This window comes from Brienomyrus brachyistius, chromosome 2 (assembly GCF_023856365.1).
Source record: "Brienomyrus brachyistius isolate T26 chromosome 2, BBRACH_0.4, whole genome shotgun sequence".
Classification (NCBI taxonomy): domain Eukaryota; kingdom Metazoa; phylum Chordata; class Actinopteri; order Osteoglossiformes; family Mormyridae; genus Brienomyrus; species Brienomyrus brachyistius.
In genome coordinates this window covers 43,886,517-43,910,956 of record NC_064534.1, presented here as the reverse complement: position 1 = coordinate 43,910,956, position 24,440 = coordinate 43,886,517, and the positions used below count along the sequence as shown (strand labels likewise).

The 24,440-nt window shown below is 44.3% G+C and overlaps 2 protein-coding genes, 18 non-coding genes and 2 pseudogenes across 20 annotated transcripts in view; 2 read left to right on the top strand and 20 right to left on the bottom strand.

Annotated features, from left to right (window-relative positions):
• Positions 1-24,440, top strand: part of LOC125715120 (uncharacterized) — a 1,180,389-nt gene that overhangs the window by 415,461 nt on the left and 740,488 nt on the right. The window lies entirely within an intron of this gene.
• The window catches only part of LOC125715114 (uncharacterized), a 935,270-nt gene that overhangs the window by 417,229 nt on the left and 493,601 nt on the right, over positions 1-24,440 (top strand). The window lies entirely within an intron of this gene.
• LOC125736133 (5S ribosomal RNA) lies at positions 576-694 on the bottom strand. The gene has a single exon (XR_007395416.1). It is a non-coding gene; the product is annotated as a 5S ribosomal RNA (ribosomal RNA).
• LOC125732365 (5S ribosomal RNA) lies at positions 1,769-1,887 on the bottom strand. Its single transcript, XR_007391746.1, has one exon. It is a non-coding gene; the product is annotated as a 5S ribosomal RNA (ribosomal RNA).
• On the bottom strand, positions 3,431-3,549 carry LOC125735486 (5S ribosomal RNA). Its single transcript, XR_007394781.1, has one exon. It is a non-coding gene; the product is annotated as a 5S ribosomal RNA (ribosomal RNA).
• Positions 4,629-4,747, bottom strand: LOC125736212 (5S ribosomal RNA). The gene has a single exon (XR_007395496.1). It is a non-coding gene; the product is annotated as a 5S ribosomal RNA (ribosomal RNA).
• Positions 5,823-5,941, bottom strand: LOC125737092 (5S ribosomal RNA). Its single transcript, XR_007396358.1, has one exon. It is a non-coding gene; the product is annotated as a 5S ribosomal RNA (ribosomal RNA).
• On the bottom strand, positions 7,016-7,134 carry LOC125732364 (5S ribosomal RNA). The gene has a single exon (XR_007391745.1). It is a non-coding gene; the product is annotated as a 5S ribosomal RNA (ribosomal RNA).
• Positions 8,680-8,798, bottom strand: LOC125733553 (5S ribosomal RNA). Its single transcript, XR_007392895.1, has one exon. It is a non-coding gene; the product is annotated as a 5S ribosomal RNA (ribosomal RNA).
• Positions 9,875-9,993, bottom strand: LOC125733703 (5S ribosomal RNA). The gene has a single exon (XR_007393039.1). It is a non-coding gene; the product is annotated as a 5S ribosomal RNA (ribosomal RNA).
• LOC125736174 (5S ribosomal RNA) lies at positions 11,069-11,187 on the bottom strand. The gene has a single exon (XR_007395460.1). It is a non-coding gene; the product is annotated as a 5S ribosomal RNA (ribosomal RNA).
• Positions 12,264-12,382, bottom strand: LOC125736782 (5S ribosomal RNA). Its single transcript, XR_007396051.1, has one exon. It is a non-coding gene; the product is annotated as a 5S ribosomal RNA (ribosomal RNA).
• LOC125729486 (5S ribosomal RNA) lies at positions 13,462-13,580 on the bottom strand. The gene has a single exon (XR_007389920.1). It is a non-coding gene; the product is annotated as a 5S ribosomal RNA (ribosomal RNA).
• Positions 14,657-14,775, bottom strand: LOC125736781 (5S ribosomal RNA). Its single transcript, XR_007396050.1, has one exon. It is a non-coding gene; the product is annotated as a 5S ribosomal RNA (ribosomal RNA).
• On the bottom strand, positions 15,855-15,973 carry LOC125729475 (5S ribosomal RNA). The gene has a single exon (XR_007389910.1). It is a non-coding gene; the product is annotated as a 5S ribosomal RNA (ribosomal RNA).
• On the bottom strand, positions 17,051-17,169 carry LOC125733491 (5S ribosomal RNA). Its single transcript, XR_007392835.1, has one exon. It is a non-coding gene; the product is annotated as a 5S ribosomal RNA (ribosomal RNA).
• Positions 18,247-18,365, bottom strand: LOC125731631 (5S ribosomal RNA; annotated as a pseudogene).
• LOC125736092 (5S ribosomal RNA) lies at positions 19,444-19,562 on the bottom strand. Its single transcript, XR_007395375.1, has one exon. It is a non-coding gene; the product is annotated as a 5S ribosomal RNA (ribosomal RNA).
• LOC125734434 (5S ribosomal RNA) lies at positions 20,639-20,757 on the bottom strand. The gene has a single exon (XR_007393746.1). It is a non-coding gene; the product is annotated as a 5S ribosomal RNA (ribosomal RNA).
• On the bottom strand, positions 21,834-21,952 carry LOC125733490 (5S ribosomal RNA). Its single transcript, XR_007392834.1, has one exon. It is a non-coding gene; the product is annotated as a 5S ribosomal RNA (ribosomal RNA).
• On the bottom strand, positions 23,030-23,148 carry LOC125730953 (5S ribosomal RNA). Its single transcript, XR_007391246.1, has one exon. It is a non-coding gene; the product is annotated as a 5S ribosomal RNA (ribosomal RNA).
• Positions 24,225-24,333, bottom strand: LOC125732047 (5S ribosomal RNA; annotated as a pseudogene).

The window sequence follows — 24,440 nt, the reverse complement described above, 5'->3', positions numbered from 1 at the left end:
CCTCTTCTCTCTAAAAATTCAGCAGACCGCTTCTACCACCAGCAAAGAAGTTTCCATCCCTAATTCCTCTGTGATTCCCACTAACCTAAACATTAAGCTGGCATTGAAGGGTGTGAATTACCCCGGCCAATCTGTTCTTTTAAATACAGCTTTTAGCAAGTTTTGAAAGGAGAAGAGCAGAACTTGCTATGCCAATAATATCGAGTCTTCTGTGGCGAAGTGGTTTTTGCATAGAAAACAAAGCGGTCAGTTGAAGAGGAACAATATCAGTACTTTGTTTAAAACTGTGTGTAAAAAGCTGTCTCTTTATCATTAACAATAAGTTGTAAAACGTGAATGGGGAGTGACAGTCTTCAAGTTTGTGAGAAGATCGCGCCCTGGTGGAATAAAGGCACGAACAGCTTACAGCACCTAGAATTACCAGGAAGTATTTAGAGTAAAACGGTTTCTAAAAGCTGCCTTTATGAATGAGAGAAAAAAATAATATATATATAAAATAGTAAAATGGAAGGGGAGTGATAGATTTAAATTAATCGTGAAGTGGAGCGCCCCCTGTATAAAGTAAAAATGAGAAAAGCTTACAGCACCTGGTATTCCCAGGTGGTCTCCGATCCAACTACTAACCAGACCCTACCCTGCTTAGCTTCCGAGATCGGATGAGATCGGGCGTGTTCAGGGTGGTATGGCCATAAGCGAGAGACACGACCAAAAACAGCCCTTTTGCATTACACGCGTCTATACATGCCAGATAGTCCCATTGGATCCTACTCCTGTTTTTTTTTTTTTTATCTGACTCACACTGCAGCCCCACCATCCAATCGGCAGCGCCGGACCCACACCAAATATTCACCAAACTACTCAGCCGGCAGCCTACCAAAATTATTCCATTCTTTCCGCATCCGCACACTTCCTTCTTTTTAACTCCTTTTCACTACCGCACAGGTTAATCGCCGCACGTCCCCCGCCGGCAAACATTACTCCTTTGCCTACTGCATGCAGGCTTCTCTTAACGACCCTCTGTTATCAACTCCGCTAACAGCCACAAAATCTCCGCCGCACGAAGCCCACTGGTAGCTGCTGAATCACATGCTTCCCCAAAACGTCGCGCTGTCAGAACACTGGGAGCTACACACACCAACAAGTCCATACTGCAGGCTGCAGCCAGAACTATTTTCTACATTCAAACATCGATGGCCTCTTCTCTCTAAAAATTCAGCAGACCGCTTCTACCACCAGCAAAGAAGTTTCCATCCCTAATTCCTCTGTGATTCCCACTAACCTAAACATTAAGCTGGCATTGAAGGGTGTGAATTACCCCGGCCAATCTGTTCTTTTAAATACAGCTTTTAGCAAGTTTTGAAAGGAGAAGAGCAGAACTTGCTATGCCAATAATATCGAGTCTTCTGTGGCGAAGTGGTTTTTGCATAGAAAACAAAGCGGTCAGTTGAAGAGGAATAATATCAGTACTTTGTTTAAAACTGCGTGTAAAAAGCTGTCTCTTTATCATTAACAATAAGTTGTAAAACGTGAATGGGGAGTGACAGTCTTCAAGTTTGTGAGAAGATCGCGCCCTGGTGGAATAAAGGCACGAACAGCTTACAGCACCTAGAATTACCAGGAAGTATTTAGAGTAAAACGGTTTCTAAAAGCTGCCTTTATGAATGAGAGAAAAAAAAATATATATATAAAATAGTAAAATGGAAGGGGAGTGATAGATTTAAATTAATCGTGAAGTGGAGCGCCCCCTGTATAAAGTAAAAATGAGAAAAGCTTACAGCACCTGGTACTCCCAGGTGGTCTCCCATCCAAGTACTAACCAGACCCTACCCTGCTTAGCTTCCGAGATCAGACGAGATCGGGCGTGTTCAGGGTGGTATGGCCGTAAGCGAGAGATGCTACCAAAAACAGCCCTTTTGCATTACACGCGTCTATACATGCCAGTTAGTCCCATTGGATCCAACTCCTGGTTTTTTATTTTTTTTTATCTGACTCACACTGCAGCCCCACCATCCAATCGGCAGCGCCGGACCCACACCAAACATTCACCAAACTACTCAGCCGGCAGCCTACCACAATTATTCCATTCTTTCCGCATCCGCACACTTCCTTCTTTTTAACTCCTTTTCACTACCGCACAGGTTAATCGCCGTACGTCCCCCGCCGGCAAACATTACTCAAGTGGTTTTTGCATAGAAAACAAAGCGGTCAGTTGAAGAGGAATAATATCAGTACTTTGTTTAAAACTGTGTGTAAAAAGCTGTCTCTTTATCATTAACAATAAGTTGTAAAACGTGAATGGGGAGTGACAGTCTTCAAGTTTGTGAGAAGATCGCGCCCTGGTGGAATAAAGGCACGAACATCTTACAGCACCTAGAATTACCAGGAAGTATTTAGAGTAAAACGGTTTCTAAAAGCTGCCATTGGATCCTACTCCTGGTTTTTTTTTTTTATCTGACTCACACTGCAGCCCCACCATCCAATCGGCAGCGCCGGACCCACACCAAACATTCACCAAACTACTCAGCCGGCAGCCTACCACAATTATTCCATTCTTTCCGCATCCGCACACTTCCTTCTTTTTAACTCCTTTTCACTACCGCACAGGTTAATCGCCGCACGTCCCCCGCCGGCAAACATTACTCCTTTGCCTACTGCATGCAGGCTTCTCTTAACGACCCTCTGTTATCAACTCCGCTAACAGCCACAAAATCTCCGCCGCACGAAGCCCACTGGTAGCTGCTGAATCACATGCTTCCCCAAAACGTCGCGCTGTCAGAACACTGGGAGCTACACACACCAACAAGTCCATACTGCAGGCTGCAGCCAGAACTATTTTCTACATTCAAACATCGACGGCCTCTTCTCTCTAAAAATTCAGCAGACCGCTTCTACCACCAGCAAAGAAGTTTCCATCCCTAATTCCTCTGTGATTCCCACTAACCTAAACATTAAGCTGGCATTGAAGGGTGTGAATTACCCCGGCCAATCTATTCTTTTAAATACAGCTTTTAGCAAGTTTTGAAAGGAGAAGAGCAGAACTTGCTATGCCAATAATATCGAGTCTTCTGTGGCGAAGTGGTTTTTGCATAGAAAACAAAGCGGTCAGTTGAAGAGGAATAATATCAGTACTTTGTTTAAAACTGTGTGTAAAAAGCTGTCTCTTTATCATTAACAATAAGTTGTAAAAAGTGAATGGGGAGTGACAGTCTTCAAGTTTGTGAGAAAATCGCGCCCTGGTGGAATAAAGGCACGAACAGCTTACAGCACCTAGAATTACCAGGAAGTATTTAGAGTAAAACGGTGTGTAAAAGCTGCCTTTATGAATGAGAGAAAAAAAAATATATATATAAAATAGTAAAATGGAAGGGGAGTGATAGATTTAAATTAATCGTGAAGTGGAGCGCCCCCTGTATAAAGTAAAAGTGAGAAAAGCTTACAGCACCTGGTATTCCCAGGTGGTCTCCCATCCAAGTACTAACCAGACCCTAGCCTGCTTAGCTTCCGAGATCAGACGAGATCGGGCGTGTTCAGGGTGGTATGGTCGTAAGCGAAAGATGCTACCAAAAACAGCCCTTTTGCATTACACGCGTCTATACATGCCAGTTAGTCCCATTGGATCCTACTCCTGGTTTTTTTTTTTTTTTATCTGACTCACACTGCAGCACCACCATCCAATCGGCAGCGCCGGACCCACACCAAACATTCACCAAACTACTCAGCCGGCAGCCTACCAAAATTATTCCATTCTTTCCGCATCCGCACACTTCCTTCTTTTTAACTCCTTTTCACTACCGCACAGGTTAATCGCCGCACGTCCCCCGCCGGCAAACATTACTCCTTTGCCTACTGCATGCAGGCTTCTCTTAACGACCCTCTGTTATCAACTCCGCTAACAGCCACAAAATCTCCGCCGCACGAAGCCCACTGGTAGCTGCTGAATCACATGCTTCCCCAAAACGTCGCGCTGTCAGAACACTGGGAGCTACACACACCAACAAGTCCATACTGCAGGCTGCAGCCAGAACTATTTTCTACATTCAAACATCGACGGCCTCTTCTCTCTAAAAATTCAGCAGACCGCTTCTACCACCAGCAAAGAAGTTTCCATCCCTAATTCCTCTGTGATTCCCACTAACCTAAACATTAAGCTGGCATTGAAGGGTGTGAATTACCCCGGCCAATCTGTTTTTTTAAATACAGCTTTTAGCAAGTTTTGAAAGGAGAAGAGCAGAACTTGCTATGCCAATAATATCGAGTCTTCTGTGGCGAAGTGGTTTTTGCATAGAAAACAAAGCGGTCAGTTGAAGAGGAATAATATCAGTACTTTGTTTAAAACTGTGTGTAAAAAGCTGTCTCTTTATCATTAACAATAAGTTGTAAAACGTGAATGGGGAGTGACAGTCTTCAAGTTTGTGAGAAGATCGCGCCCTGGTGGAATAAAGGCACGAACAGCTTACAGCACCTAGAATTACCAGGAAGTATTTAGAGTAAAACGGTTTCTAAAAGCTGCCTTTATGAATGAGAGAAAAAAAAAATATATATATATAAAATAGTAAAATGGAAGGGGAGTGATAGATTTAAATTAATCGTGAAGTGGAGCGCCCCCTGTATAAAGTAAAAGTGAGAAAAGCTTACAGCACCTGGAATTCCCAGGTGGTCTCCGATCCAACTACTAACCAGACCCTACCCTGCTTAGCTTCCGAGATCGGATGAGATCGGGCGTGTTCAGGGTGGTATGGCCATAAGCGAGAGACAGGACCAAAAACAGCCCTTTTGCATTACACGCGTCTATACATGCCAGTTAGTCCCATTGGATCCTACTCCTGGTTTTTTTTTTTTTATCTGACTCACACTGCAGCCCCACCATCCAATCGGCAGCGCCGGACCCACACCAAACATTCACCAAACTACTCAGCCGGCAGCCTACCAAAATTATTCCATTCTTTCCGCATCCGCACACTTCCTTCTTTTTAACTCCTTTTCACTACCGCACAGGTTAATCGCCGCACGTCCCCCGCCGGCAAACATTACTCCTTTGCCTACTGCATGCAGGCTTCTCTTAACGACCCTCTGTTATCAACTCCGCTAACAGCCACAAAATCTCCGCCGCACGAAGCCCACTGGTAGCTGCTGAATCACATGCTTCCCCAAAACGTCGCGCTGTCAGAACACTGGGAGCTACACACACCAACAAGTCCATACTGCAGGCTGCAGCCAGAACTATTTTCTACATTCAAACATCGATGGCCTCTTCTCTCTAAAAATTCAGCAGACCGCTTCTACCACCAGCAAAGAAGTTTCCATCCCTAATTCCTCTGTGATTCCCACTAACCTAAACATTAAGCTGGCATTGAAGGGTGTGAATTACCCCGGCCAATCTGTTCTTTTAAATACAGCTTTTAGCAAGTTTTGAAAGGAGAAGAGCAGAACTTGCTATGCCAATAATATCGAGTCTTCTGTGGCGAAGTGGTTTTTGCATAGAAAACAAAGCGGTCAGTTGAAGAGGAATAATATCAGTACTTTGTTTAAAACTGTGTGTAAAAAGCTGTCTCTTTATCATTAACAATAAGTTGTAAAACGTGAATGGGGAGTGACAGTCTTCAAGTTTGTGAGAAGATCGCGCCCTGGTGGAATAAAGGCACGAACAGCTTACAGCACCTAGAATTACCAGGAAGTATTTAGAGTAAAACGGTTTCTAAAAGCTGCCTTTATGAATGAGAGAAAAAAAAAATATATATATAAAATAGTAAAATGGAAGGGGAGTGATAGATTTAAATTAATCGTGAAGTGGAGCGCCCCCTGTATAAAGTAAAAGTGAGAAAAGCTTACAGCACCTGGTATTCCCAGGTGGTCTCCGATCCAACTACTAACCAGACCCTACCCTGCTTAGCTTCCGAGATCGCATGAGATCGGGCGTGTTCAGGGTGGTATGGCCATAAGCGAGAGACACGACCAAAAACAGCCCTTTTGCATTACACGCGTCTATACATGCCAGTTAGTCCCATTGGATCCTACTCCTGGTTTTTTTTTTTTTATCTGACTCACACTGCAGCCCCACCATCCAATCGGCAGCGCCGGATCCACACCAAACATTCACCAAACTACTCAGCCGGCAGCCTACCAAAATTATTCCATTCTTTCCGCATCCGCACACTTCCTTCTTTTTAACTCCTTTTCACTACCGCACAGGTTAATCGCCGCACGTCCCCCGCCGGCAAACATTACTCCTTTGCCTACTGCATGCAGGCTTCTCTTAACGACCCTCTGTTATCAACTCCGCTAACAGCCACAAAATCTCCGCCGCACGAAGCCCACTGGTAGCTGCTGAATCACATGCTTCCCCAAAACGTCGCGCTGTCAGAACACTGGGAGCTACACACACCAACAAGTCCATACTGCAGGCTGCAGCCAGAACTATTTTCTACATTCAAACATCGATGGCCTCTTCTCTCTAAAAATTCAGCAGACCGCTTCTACCACCAGCAAAGAAGTTTCCATCCCTAATTCCTCTGTGATTCCCACTAACCTAAACATTAAGCTGGCATTGAAGGGTGTGAATTACCCCGGCCAATCTGTTCTTTTAAATACAGCTTTTAGCAAGTTTTGAAAGGAGAAGAGCAGAACTTGCTATGCCAATAATATCGAGTCTTCTGTGGCGAAGTGGTTGTTGCATAGAAAACAAAGCGGTCAGTTGAAGAGGAATAATATCAGTACTTTGTTTAAAACTGCGTGTAAAAAGCTGTCTCTTTATCATTAACAATAAGTTGTAAAACGTGAATGGGGAGTGACAGTCTTCAAGTTTGTGAGAAGATCGCGCCCTGGTGGAATAAAGGCACGAACAGCTTACAGCACCTAGAATTACCAGGAAGTATTTAGAGTAAAACGGTTTCTAAAAGCTGCCTTTATGAATGAGAGAAAAAAAAATATATATATAAAATAGTAAAATGGAAGGGGAGTGATAGATTTAAATTAATCGTGAAGTGGAGCGCCCCCTGTATAAAGTAAAAATGAGAAAAGCTTACAGCACCTGGTACTCCCAGGTGGTCTCCCATCCAAGTACTAACCAGACCCTACCCTGCTTAGCTTCCGAGATCAGACGAGATCGGGCGTGTTCAGGGTGGTATGGCCGTAAGCGAGAGATGCTACCAAAAACAGCCCTTTTGCATTACACGCGTCTATACATGCCAGTTAGTCCCATTGGATCCAACTCCTGGTTTTTTATTTTTTTTTATCTGACTCACAATGCAGCCCCACCATCCAATCGGCAGCGCCGGACCCACACCAAACATTCACCAAACTACTCAGCCGGCAGCCTACCACAATTATTCCATTCTTTCCGCATCCGCACACTTCCTTCTTTTTAACTCCTTTTCACTACCGCACAGGTTAATCGCCGCACGTCCCCCGCCGGCAAACATTACTCAAGTGGTTTTTGCATAGAAAACAAAGCGGTCAGTTGAAGAGGAATAATATCAGTACTTTGTTTAAAACTGTGTGTAAAAAGCTGTCTCTTTATCATTAACAATAAGTTGTAAAACGTGAATGGGGAGTGACAGTCTTCAAGTTTGTGAGAAGATCGCGCCCTGGTGGAATAAAGGCACGAACATCTTACAGCACCTAGAATTACCAGGAAGTATTTAGAGTAAAACGGTTTCTAAAAGCTGCCATTGGATCCTACTCCTGGTTTTTTTTTTTTTATCTGACTCACACTGCAGCCCCACCATCCAATCGGCAGCGCCGGACCCACACCAAACATTCACCAAACTACTCAGCCGGCAGCCTACCACAATTATTCCATTCTTTCCGCATCCGCACACTTCCTTCTTTTTAACTCCTTTTCACTACCGCACAGGTTAATCGCCGCACGTCCCCCGCCGGCAAACATTACTCCTTTGCCTACTGCATGCAGGCTTCTCTTAACGACCCTCTGTTATCAACTCCGCTAACAGCCAGAAAATCTCCGCCGCACGAAACCCACTGGTAGCTGCTGAATCACATACTTCCCCAAAACGTCGCGCTGTCAGAACACTGGGAGCTACACACACCAACAAGTCCATACTGCAGGCTGCAGCCAGAACTATTTTCTACATTCAAACATCGATGGCCTCTTCTCTCTAAAAATTCAGCAGACCGCTTCTACCACCAGCAAAGAAGTTTCCATCCCTAATTCCTCTGTGATTCCCACTAACCTAAACATTAAGCTGGCATTGAAGGGTGTGAATTACCCCGGCCAATCTGTTCTTTTAAATACAGCTTTTAGCAAGTTTTGAAAGGAGAAGAGCAGAACTTGCTATGCCAATAATATCGAGTCTTCTGTGGCGAAGTGGTTTTTGCATAGAAAACAAAGCGGTCAGTTGAAGAGGAATAATATCAGTACTTTGTTTAAAACTGTGTGTAAAAAGCTGTCTCTTTATCATTAACAATAAGTTGTAAAACGTGAATGGGGAGTGACAGTCTTCAAGTTTGTGAGAAGATCGCGCCCTGGTGGAATAAAGGCACGAACAGCTTACAGCACCTAGAATTACCAGGAAGTATTTAGAGTAAAACGGTTTCTAAAAGCTGCCTTTATGAATGAGAGAAAAAAAAAATATATATATAAAATAGTAAAATGGAAGGGGAGTGATAGATTTAAATTAATCGTGAAGTGGAGCGCCCCCTGTATGAAGTAAAAATGAGAAAAGCTTACAGCACCTGGTATTCCCAGGTGGTCTCCCATCCAAGTACTAACCAGACCCTACCCTGCTTAGCTTCCGAAATCAGACGAGATCGGGCGTGTTCAGGGTGGTATGGCCGTAAGCGAGAGATGCTACCAAAAACAGCCCTTTTGCATTACACGCGTCTATACATGCCAGTTAGTCCCATTGGATCCAACTCCTGGTTTTTTATTTTTTTTTATCTGACTCACACTGCAGCCCCACCATCCAATCGGCAGCGCCGGACCCACACCAAACATTCACCAAACTACTCAGCCGGCAGCCTACCACAATTATTCCATTCTTTCCGCATCCGCACACTTCCTTCTTTTTAACTCCTTTTCACTACCGCACAGGTTAATCGCCGCACGTCCCCCGCCGGCAAACATTACTCCTTTGCCTACTGCATGCAGGCTTCTCTTAACGACCCTCTGTTATCAACTCCGCTAACAGCCACAAAATCTCCGCCGCACGAAGCCCACTGGTAGCTGCTGAATCACATGCTTCCCCAAAACGTCGCGCTGTCAGAACACTGGGAGCTACACACACCAACAAGTCCATACTGCAGGCTGCAGCCAGAACTATTTTCTACATTCAAACATCGACGGCCTCTTCTCTCTAAAAATTCAGCAGACCGCTTCTACCACCAGCAAAGAAGTTTCCATCCCTAATTCCTCTGTGATTCCCACTAACCTAAACATTAAGCTGGCATTGAAGGGTGTGAATTACCCCGGCCAATCTATTCTTTTAAATACAGCTTTTAGCAAGTTTTGAAAGGAGAAGAGCAGAACTTGCTATGCCAATAATATCGAGTCTTCTGTGGCGAAGTGGTTTTTGCATAGAAAACAAAGCGGTCAGTTGAAGAGGAATAATATCAGTACTTTGTTTAAAACTGTGTGTAAAAAGCTGTCTCTTTATCATTAACAATAAGTTGTAAAAAGTGAATGGGGAGTGACAGTCTTCAAGTTTGTGAGAAAATCGCGCCCTGGTGGAATAAAGGCACGAACAGCTTACAGCACCTAGAATTACCAGGAAGTATTTAGAGTAAAACGGTTTCTAAAAGCTGGCTTTATGAAAGAGAGAAAAAAAATATATATATAAAATAGTAAAATGGAAGGGGAGTGCTAGATTTAAATTAATCGTGAAGTGGAGCGCCCCCTGTATAAAGTAAAAGTGAGAAAAGCTTACAGCACCTGGTATTCCCAGGAGGTCTCCCATCCAAGTACTAACCAGACCCTACCCTGCTTAGCTTCCGAGATCAGACGAGATCGGTCGTGTTCAGGGTGGTATGGCCGTAAGCGAGAGATGCTACCAAAAACAGCCATTTTGCATTACACGCCTCTATACATGCCAGTTGGTCCCATTGGATCCTACTAATGTTCTTTTTTTTTTTTTATCTGACTCACACTGCAGCCCCACCATCCAATCGGCAGCGCCGGACCCACACCAAACATTCACCAAACTACTCAGCCGGCAGCCTACCACAATTATTCCATTCTTTCCGCATCCGCACACTTCCTTCTTTTTAACTCCTTTTCACTACCGCACAGGTTAATAGTCGCACGTCCCCCGCCGGCAAACATTACTCCTTTGCCTACTGCATGCAGGCTTCTCTTAACGACCCTCTGTTATCAACTCCGCTAACAGCCACAAAATCTCCGCCGCACGAAGCCCACTGGTAGCTGCTGAATCACATGCTTCCCCAAAACGTTGCGCTGTCAGAACACTGGGAGCTACACACACCAACAAGTCCATACTGCAGGCTGCAGCCAGAACAATTTTCTACATTCAAACATCGACGGCCTCTTCTCTCTAAAAATTCACCAGACCGCTTCTACCACCAGCAAAGAAGTTTCCATCCCTAATTCCTCTGTGATTCCCACTAACCTAAACATTAAGCTGGCATTGAAGGGTGTGAATTACCCCGGCCAATCTGTTCTTTTAAATACAGCTTTTAGCAAGTTTTGAAAGGAGAAGAGCAGAACTTGCTATGCCAATAATATCGAGTCTTCTGTGGCGAAGTGGTTTTTGCATAGAAAACAAAGCGGTCAGTTGAAGAGGAATAATATCAGTACTTTGTTTAAAACTGTGTGTAAAAAGCTGTCTCTTTATCATTAACAATAAGTTGTAAAACGTGAATGGGGAGTGACAGTCTTCAAGTTTGTGAGAAGATCGCGCCCTGGTGGAATAAAGGCACGAACAGCTTACAGCACCTAGAATTACCAGGAAGTATTTAGAGTAAAACGGTTTCTAAAAGCTGGCTTTATGAAAGAGAGAAAAAAAAAATATATATAAAATAGTAAAATGGAAGGGGAGTGCTAGATTTAAATTAATCGTGAAGTGGAGCGCCCCCTGTATAAAGTAAAAGTGAGAAAAGCTTACAGCACCTGGTATGCCCAGGAGGTCTCCCATCCAAGTACTAACCAGACCCTACCTTGCTTGGCTTCCGAGATCAGATGAGATCAGGTGTGTTCAGGGTGGTATGGCCGTAAGCGAGAGATGCTACCAAAAACAGCCCTTTTGCATTACACGCCTCTATACATGCCAGTTGGTCCCATTGGATCCTACTAATGTTCTTTTTTTTTTTTTTATCTGACTCACACTGCAGCCCCACCATCCAATCGGCAGCGCCGGACCCACACCAAACATTCACCAAACTACTCAGCCGGCAGCCTACCACAATTATTCCATTCTTTCCGCATCCGCACACTTCCTTCTTTTTAACTCCTTTTCACTACCGCACAGGTTAATCGCCGCACGTCCCCCGCCGGCAAACATTACTCCTTTGCCTACTGCATGCAGGCTTCTCTTAACGACCCTCTGTCATCAACTCCGCTAACAGCCACAAAATCTCCGCCGCACGAAGCCCACTGGTAGCTGCTGAATCACATGCTTCCCCAAAACGTCGCGCTGTCAGAACACTGGAAGCTACACACACCAACAAGTCCATACTGCAGGCTGCAGCCAGAACAATTTTCTACATTCAAACATCGACGGCCTCTTCTCTCTAAAAATTCACCAGACCGCTTCTACCACCAGCAAAGAAGTTTCCATCCCTAATTCCTCTGTGATTCCCACTAACCTAAACATTAAGCTGGCATTGAAGGGTGTGAATTACCCCGGCCAATCTGTTCTTTTAAATTCAGCTTTTAGCAAGTTTTGAAAGGAGAAGAGCAGAACTTGCTATGCCAATAATATCGAGTCTTCTGTGGCGAAGTGGTTTTTGCATAGAAAACAAAGCGGTCAGTTGAAGAGGAATAATATCAGTACTTTGTTTAAAACTGTGTGTAAAAAGCTGTCTCTTTATCATTAACAATAAGTTGTAAAACGTGAATGGGGAGTGACAGTCTTCAAGTTTGTGAGAAGATCGCGCCCTGGTGGAATAAAGGCACGAACAGCTAACAGCACCTAGAATTACCAGGAAGTATTTAGAGTAAAACGGTTTCTAAAAGCTGGCTTTATGAAAGAGAGAAAAAAAAAAAATATATAAAATAGTAAAATGGAAGGGGAGTGCTAGATTTAAATTAATCGTGAAGTGGAGCGCCCCCTGTATAAAGTAAAAGTGAGAAAAGCTTACAGCACCTGGTATGCCCAGGAGGTCTCCCATCCAAGTACTAACCAGACCCTACCTTGCTTGGCTTCCGAGATCAGATGAGATCAGGCGTGTTCAGGGTGGTATGGCCGTAAGCGAGAGATGCTACCAAAAACAGCCCTTTTGCATTACACGCCTCTATACATGCCAGTTGGTCCCATTGGATCCTACTAATGTTCTTTTTTTTTTTATCTGACTCACACTGCAGCCCCACCATCCAATCGGCAGCGCCGGACCCACACCAAACATTCACCAAACTACTCAGCCGGCAGCCTACCACAATTATTCCATTCTTTCCGCATCCGCACACTTCCTTCTTTTTAACTCCTTTTCACTACCGCACAGGTTAATCGCCGCACGTCCCTCGCCGGCAAACATTACTCCTTTGCCTACTGCATGCAGGCTTCTCTTAACGACCCTCTGTTATCAACTCCGCTAACAGCCACAAAATCTCCGCCGCACGAAGCCCACTGGTAGCTGCTGAATCACATGCTTCCCCAAAACGTCGCGCTGTCAGAACACTGGGAGCTACACACACAAACAAGTCCATACTGCAGGCTGCAGCCAGAACAATTTTCTACATTCAAACATCGACGGCCTCTTCTCTCTAAAAATTCACCAGACCGCTTCTACCACCAGCAAAGAAGTTTCCATCCCTAATTCCTCTGTGATTCCCACTAACCTAAACATTAAGCTGGCATTGAAGGGTGTGAATTACCCCGGCCAATCTGTTCTTTTAAATACAGCTTTTAGCAAGTTTTGAAAGGAGAAGAGCAGAACTTGCTATGCCAATAATATCGAGTCTTCTGTGACGAAGTGGTTTTTGCATAGAAAACAAAGCGGTCAGTTGAAGAGGAATAATATCAGTACTTTGTTTAAAACTGTGTGTAAAAAGCTGTCTCTTTATCATTAACAATAAGTTGTAAAACGTGAATGGGGAGTGACAGTCTTCAAGTTTGTGAGAAGATCGCGCCCTGGTGGAATAAAGGCACGAACAGCTTACAGCACCTAGAATTACCAGGAAGTATTTAGAGTAAAACAGTTTCTAAAAGCTGCCTTTATGAATGAGAGAAAAAAAATATATATATATATATAAAATAGTAAAATGGAAGGGGAGTGATAGATTTAAATTAATCGTGAAGTGGAGCGCCCCCTGTATAAAGTAAAAGTGAGAAAAGCTTACAGCACCTGGTATGCCCAGGAGGTCTCCCATCCAAGTACTAACCAGACCCTAACTTGCTTGGCTTCCGAGATCAGATGAGATCGGGCGTGTTCAGGGTGGTATGGCCGTAAGCGAGAGATGCTACCAAAAACAGCCCTTTTGCATTACACGCCTCTATACATGCCAGTTGGTCCCATTGGATCCTACTAATGTTCTTTTTTTTTTTTTTATCTGACTCACACTGCAGCCCCACCATCCAATCGGCAGCGCCGGACCCACACCAAACATTCCCCAAACTACTCAGCCGGCAGCCTACCACAATTATTCCATTCTTTCCGCATCCGCACACTTCCTTCTTTTTAACTCCTTTTCACTACCGCACAGGTTAATCGCCGCACGTCCCCCGCCGGCAAACATTACTCCTTTGCCTACTGCATGCAGGCTTCTCTTAACGACCCTCTGTTATCAACTCCGCTAACAGCCACAAAATCTCCGCCGCACGAAGCCCACTGGTAGCTGCTGAATCACATGCTTCCCCAAAACGTTGCGCTGTCAGAACACTGGGAGCTACACGCACCAACAAGTCCATACTGCAGGCTGCAGCCAGAACAATTTTCTACATTCAAACATCGACGGCCTCTTCTCTCTAAAAATTCACCAGACCGCTTCTACCACCAGCAAAGAAGTTTCCATCCCTAATTCCTCTGTGATTCCCACTAACCTAAACATTAAGCTGGCATTGAAGGGTGTGAATTACCCCGGCCAATCTGTTCTTTTAAATACAGCTTTTAGCAAGTTTTGAAAGGAGAAGAGCAGAACTTGCTATGCCAATAATATCGAGTCTTCTGTGGCGAAGTGGTTTTTGCATAGAAAACAAAGCGGTCAGTTGAAGAGGAATAATATCAGTACTTTGTTTAAAACTGTGTGTAAAAAGCTGTCTCTTTATCATTAACAATAAGTTGTAAAACGTGAATGGGGAGTGACAGTCTTCAAGTTTGTGAGAAGATCGCGCCCTGGTGGAATAAAGGCACGAACAGCTAACAGCACCTAGAATTACCAGGAAGTATTTAGAGTAAAACGGTTTCTAAAAGCTGGCTTTATGAAAGAGAGAAAAAAAAAAAATATATAAAATAGTAAAATGGAAGGGGAGTGCTAGATTTAAATTAATCGTGAAGTGGAGCGCCCCCTGTATAAAGTAAAAGTGAGAAAAGCTTACAGCACCTGGTATGCCCAGGAGGTCTCCCATCCAAGTACTAACCAGACCCTACCTTGCTTGGCTTCCGAGATCAGATGAGATCAGGCGTGTTCAGGGTGGTATGGCCGTAAGCGAGAGATGCTACCAAAAACAGCCCTTTTGCATTACACGCCTCTATACATGCCAGTTGGTCCCATTGGATCCTACTAATGTTCTTTTTTTTTTTATCTGACTCACACTGCAGCCCCACCATCCAATCGGCAGCGCCGGACCCACACCAAACATTCACCAAACTACTCAGCCGGCAGCCTACCACAATTATTCCATTCTTTCCGCATCCGCACACTTCCTTCTTTTTAACTCCTTTTCACTACCGCACAGGTTAATCGCCGCACGTCCCTCGCCGGCAAACATTACTCCTTTGCCTACTGCATGCAGGCTTCTCTTAACGACCCTCTGTTATCAACTCCGCTAACAGCCACAAAATCTCCGCCGCACGAAGCCCACTGGTAGCTGCTGAATCACATGCTTCCCCAAAACGTCGCGCTGTCAGAACACTGGGAGCTACACACACAAACAAGTCCATACTGCAGGCTGCAGCCAGAACAATTTTCTACATTCAAACATCGACGGCCTCTTCTCTCTAAAAATTCACCAGACCGCTTCTACCACCAGCAAAGAAGTTTCCATCCCTAATTCCTCTGTGATTCCCACTAACATAAACATTAAGCTGGCATTGAAGGGTGTGAATTACCCCGGCCAATCTGTTCTTTTAAATACAGCTTTTAGCAAGTTTTGAAAGGAGAAGAGCAGAACTTGCTATGCCAATAATATCGAGTCTTCTGTGACGAAGTGGTTTTTGCATAGAAAACAAAGCGGTCAGTTGAAGAGGAATAATATCAGTACTTTGTTTAAAACTGTGTGTAAAAAGCTGTCTCTTTATCATTAACAATAAGTTGTAAAACGTGAATGGGGAGTGACAGTCTTCAAGTTTGTGAGAAGATCGCGCCCTGGTGGAATAAAGGCACGAACAGCTTACAGCACCTAGAATTACCAGGAAGTATTTAGAGTAAAACAGTTTCTAAAAGCTGCCTTTATGAATGAGAGAAAAAAAAAATATATATATATATAAAATAGTAAAATGGAAGGGGAGTGATAGATTTAAATTAATCGTGAAGTGGAGCGCCCCCTGTATAAAGTAAAAGTGAGAAAAGCTTACAGCACCTGGTATGCCCAGGAGGTCTCCCATCCAAGTACTAACCAGACCCTAACTTGCTTGGCTTCCGAGATCAGATGAGATCGGGCGTGTTCAGGGTGGTATGGCCGTAAGCGAGAGATGCTACCAAAAACAGCCCTTTTGCATTACACGCCTCTATACATGCCAGTTGGTCCCATTGGATCCTACTAATGTTCTTTTTTTTTTTTTTATCTGACTCACACTGCAGCCCCACCATCCAATCGGCAGCGCCGGACCCACACCAAACATTCCCCAAACTACTCAGCCGGCAGCCTACCACAATTATTCCATTCTTTCCGCATCCGCACACTTCCTTCTTTTTAACTCCTTTTCACTACCGCACAGGTTAATCGCCGCACGTCCCCCGCCGGCAAACATTACTCCTTTGCCTACTGCATGCAGGCTTCTCTTAACGACCCTCTGTTATCAACTCCGCTAACAGCCACAAAATCTCCGCCGCACGAAGCCCACTGGTAGCTGCTGAATCACATGCTTCCCCAAAACGTTGCGCTGTCAGAACACTGGGAGCTACACGCACCAACAAGTCCATACTGCAGGCTGCAGCCAGAACAATTTTCTACATTCAAACATCGACGGCCTCTTCTCTCTAAAAATTCACCAGACCGCTTCTACCACCAGCAAAGAAGTTTCCATCCCTAATTCCTCTGTGATTCCCACTAACCTAAACATTAAGCTGGCATTGAAGGGTGTGAATTACCCCGGCCAATCTGTTCTTTTAAATACAGCTTTTAGCAAGTTTTGAAAGGAGAAGAGCAGAACTTGCTATGCCAATAATATCGAGTCTTCTGTGGCGAAGTGGTTTTTGCATAGAAAACAAAGCGGTCAGTTGAAGAGGAATAATATCAGTACTTTGTTTAAAACTGTGTGTAAAAAGCTGTCTATTTATCATTAACAATAAGTTGTAAAACGTGAATGGGGAGTGACAGTCTTCAAGTTTGTGAGAAGATCGCGCCCTGGTGGAATAAAGGCACGAACAGCTTACAGCACCTAGAATTACCAGGAAGTATTTGGAGTAAAACGGTGTGTAAAAGCTGCCTTTATGAATGAGAGAAAAATTTATATATATATAAAATAGTAAAATGGAAGGGGAGTGATAGATTTAAATTAATCGTGAAGTGGAGCGCCCCCTGTATAAAGTAAAAGTGAGAAAAGCTTACAGCACCTGGTATTCCCAGGAGGTCTCCCATCAAAGTACTAACCAGACCCTACCCTGCTTGGCTTCCGAGATCGGATGAGATCGGGCGTGTTCAGGGAGGTATGGCCATAAGCGAGAGACGTGACCAAAAACAGCCCTTTTGCATTACACGCGTCTATACATGCCAGTTAGTCCCATTGGATCCTACTCCTGGTTTTTTTTTTTTTTTTATCTGACTCACACTGCAGCACCACCATCCAATCGGCAGCGCCGGACCCACACCAAACATTCACCAAACTACTCAGCCGGCAGCCTACCACAATTATTCCATTCTTTCCGCATCCGCACACTTCCTTCTTTTTAACTCCTTTTCACTACCGCACAGGTTAATCGCCGCACGTCCCCCGCCGGCAAACATTACTCCTTTGCCTACTGCATGCAGGCTTCTCTTAACGACCCTTTGTTATCAACTCCGCTAACAGCCACAAAATCTCCGCCGCACGAAGCCCACTGGTAGCTGCTGAATCACATGCTTCCCCAAAACGTCGCGCTGTCAGAACACTGGGAGCTACACACACCAACAAGTCCATACTGCAGGCTGTAGCCAGAACAATTTTCTACATTCAAACATCGACGGCCTCTTCTCTCTAAAAATTCACCAGACCGCTTCTACCACCAGCAAAGAAGTTTCCATCCCTAATTCCTCTGTGATTCCCACTAACCTAAACATTAAGCTGGCATTGAAGGGTGTGAATTACCCCGGCCTATCTGTTCTTTTAAATACAGCTTTTAGCAAGTTTTGAAAGGAGAAGAGCAGAACTTGCTATGCCAATAATATCGAGTCTTCTGTGGCGAAGTGGTTTTTGCATAGAAAACAAAGCGGTCAGTTGAAGAGGAATAATATCAGTACTTTGTTTAAAACTGTGTGTAAAAAGCTGTCTCTTTATCATTAACAATAAGTTGTAAAACGTGAATGGGGAGTGACAGTCTTCAAGTTTGTGAGAAGATCGCGCCCTGGTGGAATAAAGGCACGAACAGCTTACAGCACCTAGAATTACCAGGAAGTATTTAGAGTAAAACGGTGTGTAAAAGCTGCCTTTATGAATGAGAGAAAAATTTATATATATATAAAATAGTAAAATGGAAGGGGAGTGATAGATTTAAATTAATCGTGAAGTGGAGCGCCCCCTGTATAAAGTAAAAGTGAGAAAAGCTTACAGCACCTGGTATTCCCAGGAAGTCTCCCATCCAAGTACTAACCAGACCCTACCCTGATTGGCTTCCGAGATCGGATGAGATCGGGCGTGTTCAGGCTGGCATGCCCATAAGCGAGAAACGCTACCAAAAACAGCCCTTTTGCATTACACGCCTCTATACATGCCAGTTGGTCCCATTGGATCCTACTAATGTTTTTTTTTTTTTTATCTGACTCACACTGCAGCCCCACCATCCAATCGGCAGCGCCGGACCCACACCAAACATTCACCAAACTACTCAGCCGGCAGCCTACCACAATTATTCCATTCTTTCCGCATCCGCACACTTCCTTCTCTTTAACTCCTTTTCACTACCGCACAGGTTAATCGCCGCACGTCCCCCGCCAGCAAACATTACTCCTTTGCCTACTGCATGCAGGCTTCTCTTAACGACCCTCTGTTATCAACTCTGCTAACAGCCACAAAATCTCCGCCGCACGAAGCGCACTGGTAGCTGCTGAATCACATGCTTCCCCAAAACGTCGCGCTGTCAGAACACTGGGAGCTACACACACCAACAAGTCCATACTGCAGGCTGCAGCCAGAACAATTTTCTACATTCAAACATCGACGGCCTCTTCTCTCTAAAAATTCACCAGACCGCTTCTACCACCAGCAAAGAAGTTTCCATCCCTAATTCCTCTGTGATTCCCACTAACCTAAACATTAAGCTGGCATTGAAGGGTGTGAATTACCCCGGCCAATCTGTTCTTTTAAATACAGCTTTTAGCAAGTTTTGAAAGGAGAAGAGCAGAACTTGCTATGCCAATAATATCGAGTCTTCTGTGGCGAAGTGGTTTTTGCATAGAAAACAAAGCGGTCAGTTGAAGAGGAATAATATCAGTACTTTGTTTAAAACTGTGTGTAAAAAGCTGTCTCTTTATCATTAACAATAAGTTGTAAAACGTGAATGGGGAGTGACAGTCTTCAAGTTTGTGAGAAGATCGCGCCCTGGTGGAATAAAGGCACGAACAGCTTACAGCACCTAGAATTACCAGGAAGTATTTAGAGTAAAACGCTGTGTAAAAGCTGCCTTTATGAAGGAGAGAAAAATATATATATATATATATAAAATAGTAAAATGGAAGGGGAGTGCTAGATTTAAATTAATCGAGAAGTGGAGCGCCCCCTGTATAAAGTAAAAGTGAGAAAGGCTTACAGCGCCTGGTATTCCCAGGAGGTCTCCCATCCAAGTACTAACCAAACCCTACCCTGCTTGGCTTCCAAGATCAGACGAGATCGGGCGTGTTCAGGGTGGTATGGCCGTAAGCGAGAGATGCTACCAAAAACAGCCCTTTTGCATTACACGCGTCTATACATGCCAGTTAGTCCCATTGGATCCTACTCCTGGTTTTTTTTTTTTTTTATCTGACTCACACTGCAGCCCCACCATCCAATCGGCAGCGCCGGACCCACACCAAACATTCACCAAACTACTCAGCCGGCAGCCTACCACAATTATTCCATTCTTTCCACATCCGCACACTTCCTTCCTTTTAACTCCTTTTCACTACCGCACAGGTTAATCGCCGCATGTCCCCCGCCGGCAAACATTACTCCTTTGCCTACTGCATGCAGGCTTCTCTTAATGACCCTCTGTTATCAACTCCGCTAACAGCCACAAAATCTCCGCCGCACGAAGCCCACTGGTAGCTGCTGAATCACATGCTTCCTCAAAACGTCGCGCTGTCAGAACACTGGGAGCTACACACACCAACAAGTCCATACTGCAGGCTGCAGCCAGAACAATTTTCTACATTCAAACATCGACGGCCTCTTCTCTCTAAAAATTCACCAGACCGCTTCTACCACCAGCAAAGAAGTTTCCATCCCTAATTCCTCTGTGATTCCCACTAACCTAAACATTAAGCTGGCATTGAAGGGTGTGAATTACCCCGGCCAATCTGTTCTTTTAAATACAGCTTTTAGCAAGTTTTGAAAGGAGAAGAGCAGAACTTGCTATGCCAATAATATCGAGTCTTCTGTGGCGAAGTGGTTTTTGCATAGAAAACAAAGCGGTCAGTTGAAGAGGAATAATATCAGTACTTTGTTTAAAACTGTGTGTAAAAAGCTGTCTATTTATCATTAACAATAAGTTGTAAAACGTGAATGGGGAGTGACAGTCTTCAAGTTTGTGAGAAGATCGCGCCCTGGTGGAATAAAGGCACGAACAGCTTACAGCACCTAGAATTACCAGGAAGTATTTGGAGTAAAACGGTGTGTAAAAGCTGCCTTTATGAATGAGAGAAAAATTTATATATATATAAAATAGTAAAATGGAAGGGGAGTGATAGATTTAAATTAATCGTGAAGTGGAGCGCCCCCTGTATAAAGTAAAAGTGAGAAAAGATTACAGCACCTGGTATTCCCAGGAGGTCTCCCATCAAAGTACTAACCAGACCCTACCCTGCTTGGCTTCCGAGATCGGATGAGATCGGGCGTGTTCAGGGAGGTATGGCCATAAGCGAGAGACGTGACCAAAAACAGCCCTTTTGCATTACACGCGTCTATACATGCCAGTTAGTCCCATTGGATCCTACTCCTGGTTTTTTTTTTTTTTTATCTGACTCACACTGCAGCCCCACCATCCAATCGGCAGCGCCGGACCCACACCAAACATTCACCAAACTACTCAGCCGGCAGCCTACCACAATTATTCCATTCTTTCCACATCCGCACACTTCCTTCTTTTTAACTCCTTTTCACTACCGCACAGGTTAATCGCCGCATGTCCCCCGCCGGCAAACATTACTCCTTTGCCTACTGCATGCAGGCTTCTCTTAATGACCCTCTGTTATCAACTCCGCTAACAGCCACAAAATCTCCGCCGCACGAAGCCCACTGGTAGCTGCTGAATCACATGCTTCCTCAAAACGTCGCGCTGTCAGAACACTGAGAGCTACACACACCAACAAGTCCATACTGCAGGCTGCAGCCAGAACAATTTTCTACATTCAAACATCGACGGCCTCTTCTCTCTAAAAATTCACCAGACCGCTTCTACCACCAGCAAAGAAGTTTCCATCCCTAATTCCTCTGTGATTCCCACTAACCTAAACATTAAGCTGGCATTGAAGGGTGTGAATTACCCCGGCCAATCTGTTCTTTTAAATACAGCTTTTAGCAAGTTTTGAAAGGAGAAGAGCAGAACTTGCTATGCCAATAATATCGAGTCTTCTGTGGCGAAGTGGTTTTTGCATAGAAAACAAAGCGGTCAGTTGAAGAGGAATAATATCAGTACTTTGTTTAAAACTGTGTGTAAAAAGCTGTCTATTTATCATTAACAATAAGTTGTAAAACGTGAATGGGGAGTGACAGTCTTCAAGTTTGTGAGAAGATCGCGCCCTGGTGGAATAAAGGCACGAACAGCTTACAGCACCTAGAATTACCAGGAAGTATTTGGAGTAAAACGGTGTGTAAAAGCTGCCTTTATGAATGAGAGAAAAATTTATATATATATAAAATAGTAAAATGGAAGGGGAGTGATAGATTTAAATTAATCGTGAAGTGGAGCGCCCCCTGTATAAAGTAAAAGTGAGAAAAGCTTACAGCACCTGGTATTCCCAGGAGGTCTCCCATCAAAGTACTAACCAGACCCTACCCTGCTTGGCTTCCGAGATCGGATGAGATCGGGCGTGTTCAGGGAGGTATGGCCATAAGCGAGAGACGTGACCAAAAACAGCCCTTTTGCATTACACGCGTCTATACATGCCAGTTAGTCCCATTGGATCCTACTCCTGGTTTTTTTTTTTTTTTTATCTGACTCACACTGCAGCACCACCATCCAATCGGCAGCGCCGGACCCACACCAAACATTCACCAAACTACTCAGCCGGCAGCCTACCACAATTATTCCATTCTTTCCGCATCCGCACACTTCCTTCTTTTTAACTCCTTTTCACTACCGCACAGGTTAATCGCCGCACGTCCCCCGCCGGCAAACATTACTCCTTTGCCTACTGCATGCAGGCTTCTCTTAACGACCCTTTGTTATCAACTCCGCTAACAGCCACAAAATCTCCGCCGCACGAAGCCCACTGGTAGCTGCTGAATCACATGCTTCCCCAAAACGTCGCGCTGTCAGAACACTGGGAGCTACACACACCAACAAGTCCATACTGCAGGCTGTAGCCAGAACAATTTTCTACATTCAAACATCGACGGCCTCTTCTCTCTAAAAATTCACCAGACCGCTTCTACCACCAGCAAAGAAGTTTCCATCCCTAATTCCTCTGTGATTCCCACTAACCTAAACATTAAGCTGGCATTGAAGGGTGTGAATTACCCCGGCCTATCTGTTCTTTTAAATACAGCTTTTAGCAAGTTTTGAAAGGAGAAGAGCAGAACTTGCTATGCCAATAATATCGAGTCTTCTGTGGCGAAGTGGTTTTTGCATAGAAAACAAAGCGGTCAGTTGAAGAGGAATAATATCAGTACTTTGTTTAAAACTGTGTGTAAAAAGCTGTCTCTTTATCATTAACAATAAGTTGTAAAACGTGAATGGGGAGTGACAGTCTTCAAGTTTGTGAGAAGATCGCGCCCTGGTGGAATAAAGGCACGAACAGCTTACAGCACCTAGAATTACCAGGAAGTATTTAGAGTAAAACGGTGTGTAAAAGCTGCCTTTATGAATGAGAGAAAAATTTATATATATATAAAATAGTAAAATGGAAGGGGAGTGATAGATTTAAATTAATCGTGAAGTGGAGCGCCCCCTGTATAAAGTAAAAGTGAGAAAAGCTTACAGCACCTGGTATTCCCAGGAAGTCTCCCATCCAAGTACTAACCAGACCCTACCCTGATTGGCTTCCGAGATCGGATGAGATCGGGCGTGTTCAGGCTGGCATGGCCATAAGCGAGAAACGCTACCAAAAACAGCCCTTTTGCATTACACGCCTCTATACATGCCAGTTGGTCCCATTGGATCCTACTAATGTTTTTTTTTTTTTTATCTGACTCACACTGCAGCCCCACCATCCAATCGGCAGCGCCGGACCCACACCAAACATTCACCAAACTACTCAGCCGGCAGCCTACCACAATTATTCCATTCTTTCCGCATCCGCACACTTCCTTCTCTTTAACTCCTTTTCACTACCGCACAGGTTAATCGCCGCACGTCCCCCGCCAGCAAACATTACTCCTTTGCCTACTGCATGCAGGCTTCTCTTAACGACCCTCTGTTATCAACTCTGCTAACAGCCACAAAATCTCCGCCGCACGAAGCGCACTGGTAGCTGCTGAATCACATGCTTCCCCAAAACGTCGCGCTGTCAGAACACTGGGAGCTACACACACCAACAAGTCCATACTGCAGGCTGCAGCCAGAACAATTTTCTACATTCAAACATCGACGGCCTCTTCTCTCTAAAAATTCACCAGACCGCTTCTACCACCAGCAAAGAAGTTTCCATCCCTAATTCCTCTGTGATTCCCACTAACCTAAACATTAAGCTGGCATTGAAGGGTGTGAATTACCCCGGCCAATCTGTTCTTTTAAATACAGCTTTTAGCAAGTTTTGAAAGGAGAAGAGCAGAACTTGCTATGCCAATAATATCGAGTCTTCTGTGGCGAAGTGGTTTTTGCATAGAAAACAAAGCGGTCAGTTGAAGAGGAATAATATCAGTACTTTGTTTAAAACTGTGTGTAAAAAGCTGTCTCTTTATCATTAACAATAAGTTGTAAAACGTGAATGGGGAGTGACAGTCTTCAAGTTTGTGAGAAGATCGCGCCCTGGTGGAATAAAGGCACGAACAGCTTACAGCACCTAGAATTACCAGGAAGTATTTAGAGTAAAACGCTGTGTAAAAGCTGCCTTTATGAAGGAGAGAAAAATATATATATATATATAAAATAGTAAAATGGAAGGGGAGTGCTAGATTTAAATTAATCGTGAAGTGGAGCGCCCCCTGTATAATATAAAAGTGAGAAAAGCTTACAGCACCTGGGATTCCCAGGCAGTCTCCCATCCAAGTACTAACCAGACCCTACCCTGCTTAGCTTCCAAGATCAGGCGTGTTCAGGGTGGTATGGCCATAAGCGAGAGACGCTACTAAAAACAGCCCTTTTGCATTAAACGCCTCTATACATGCCAGTTAGTCACATTGGATCCTACTCCTGTTTTTTTTGTTTTTTATCTGACTCACAC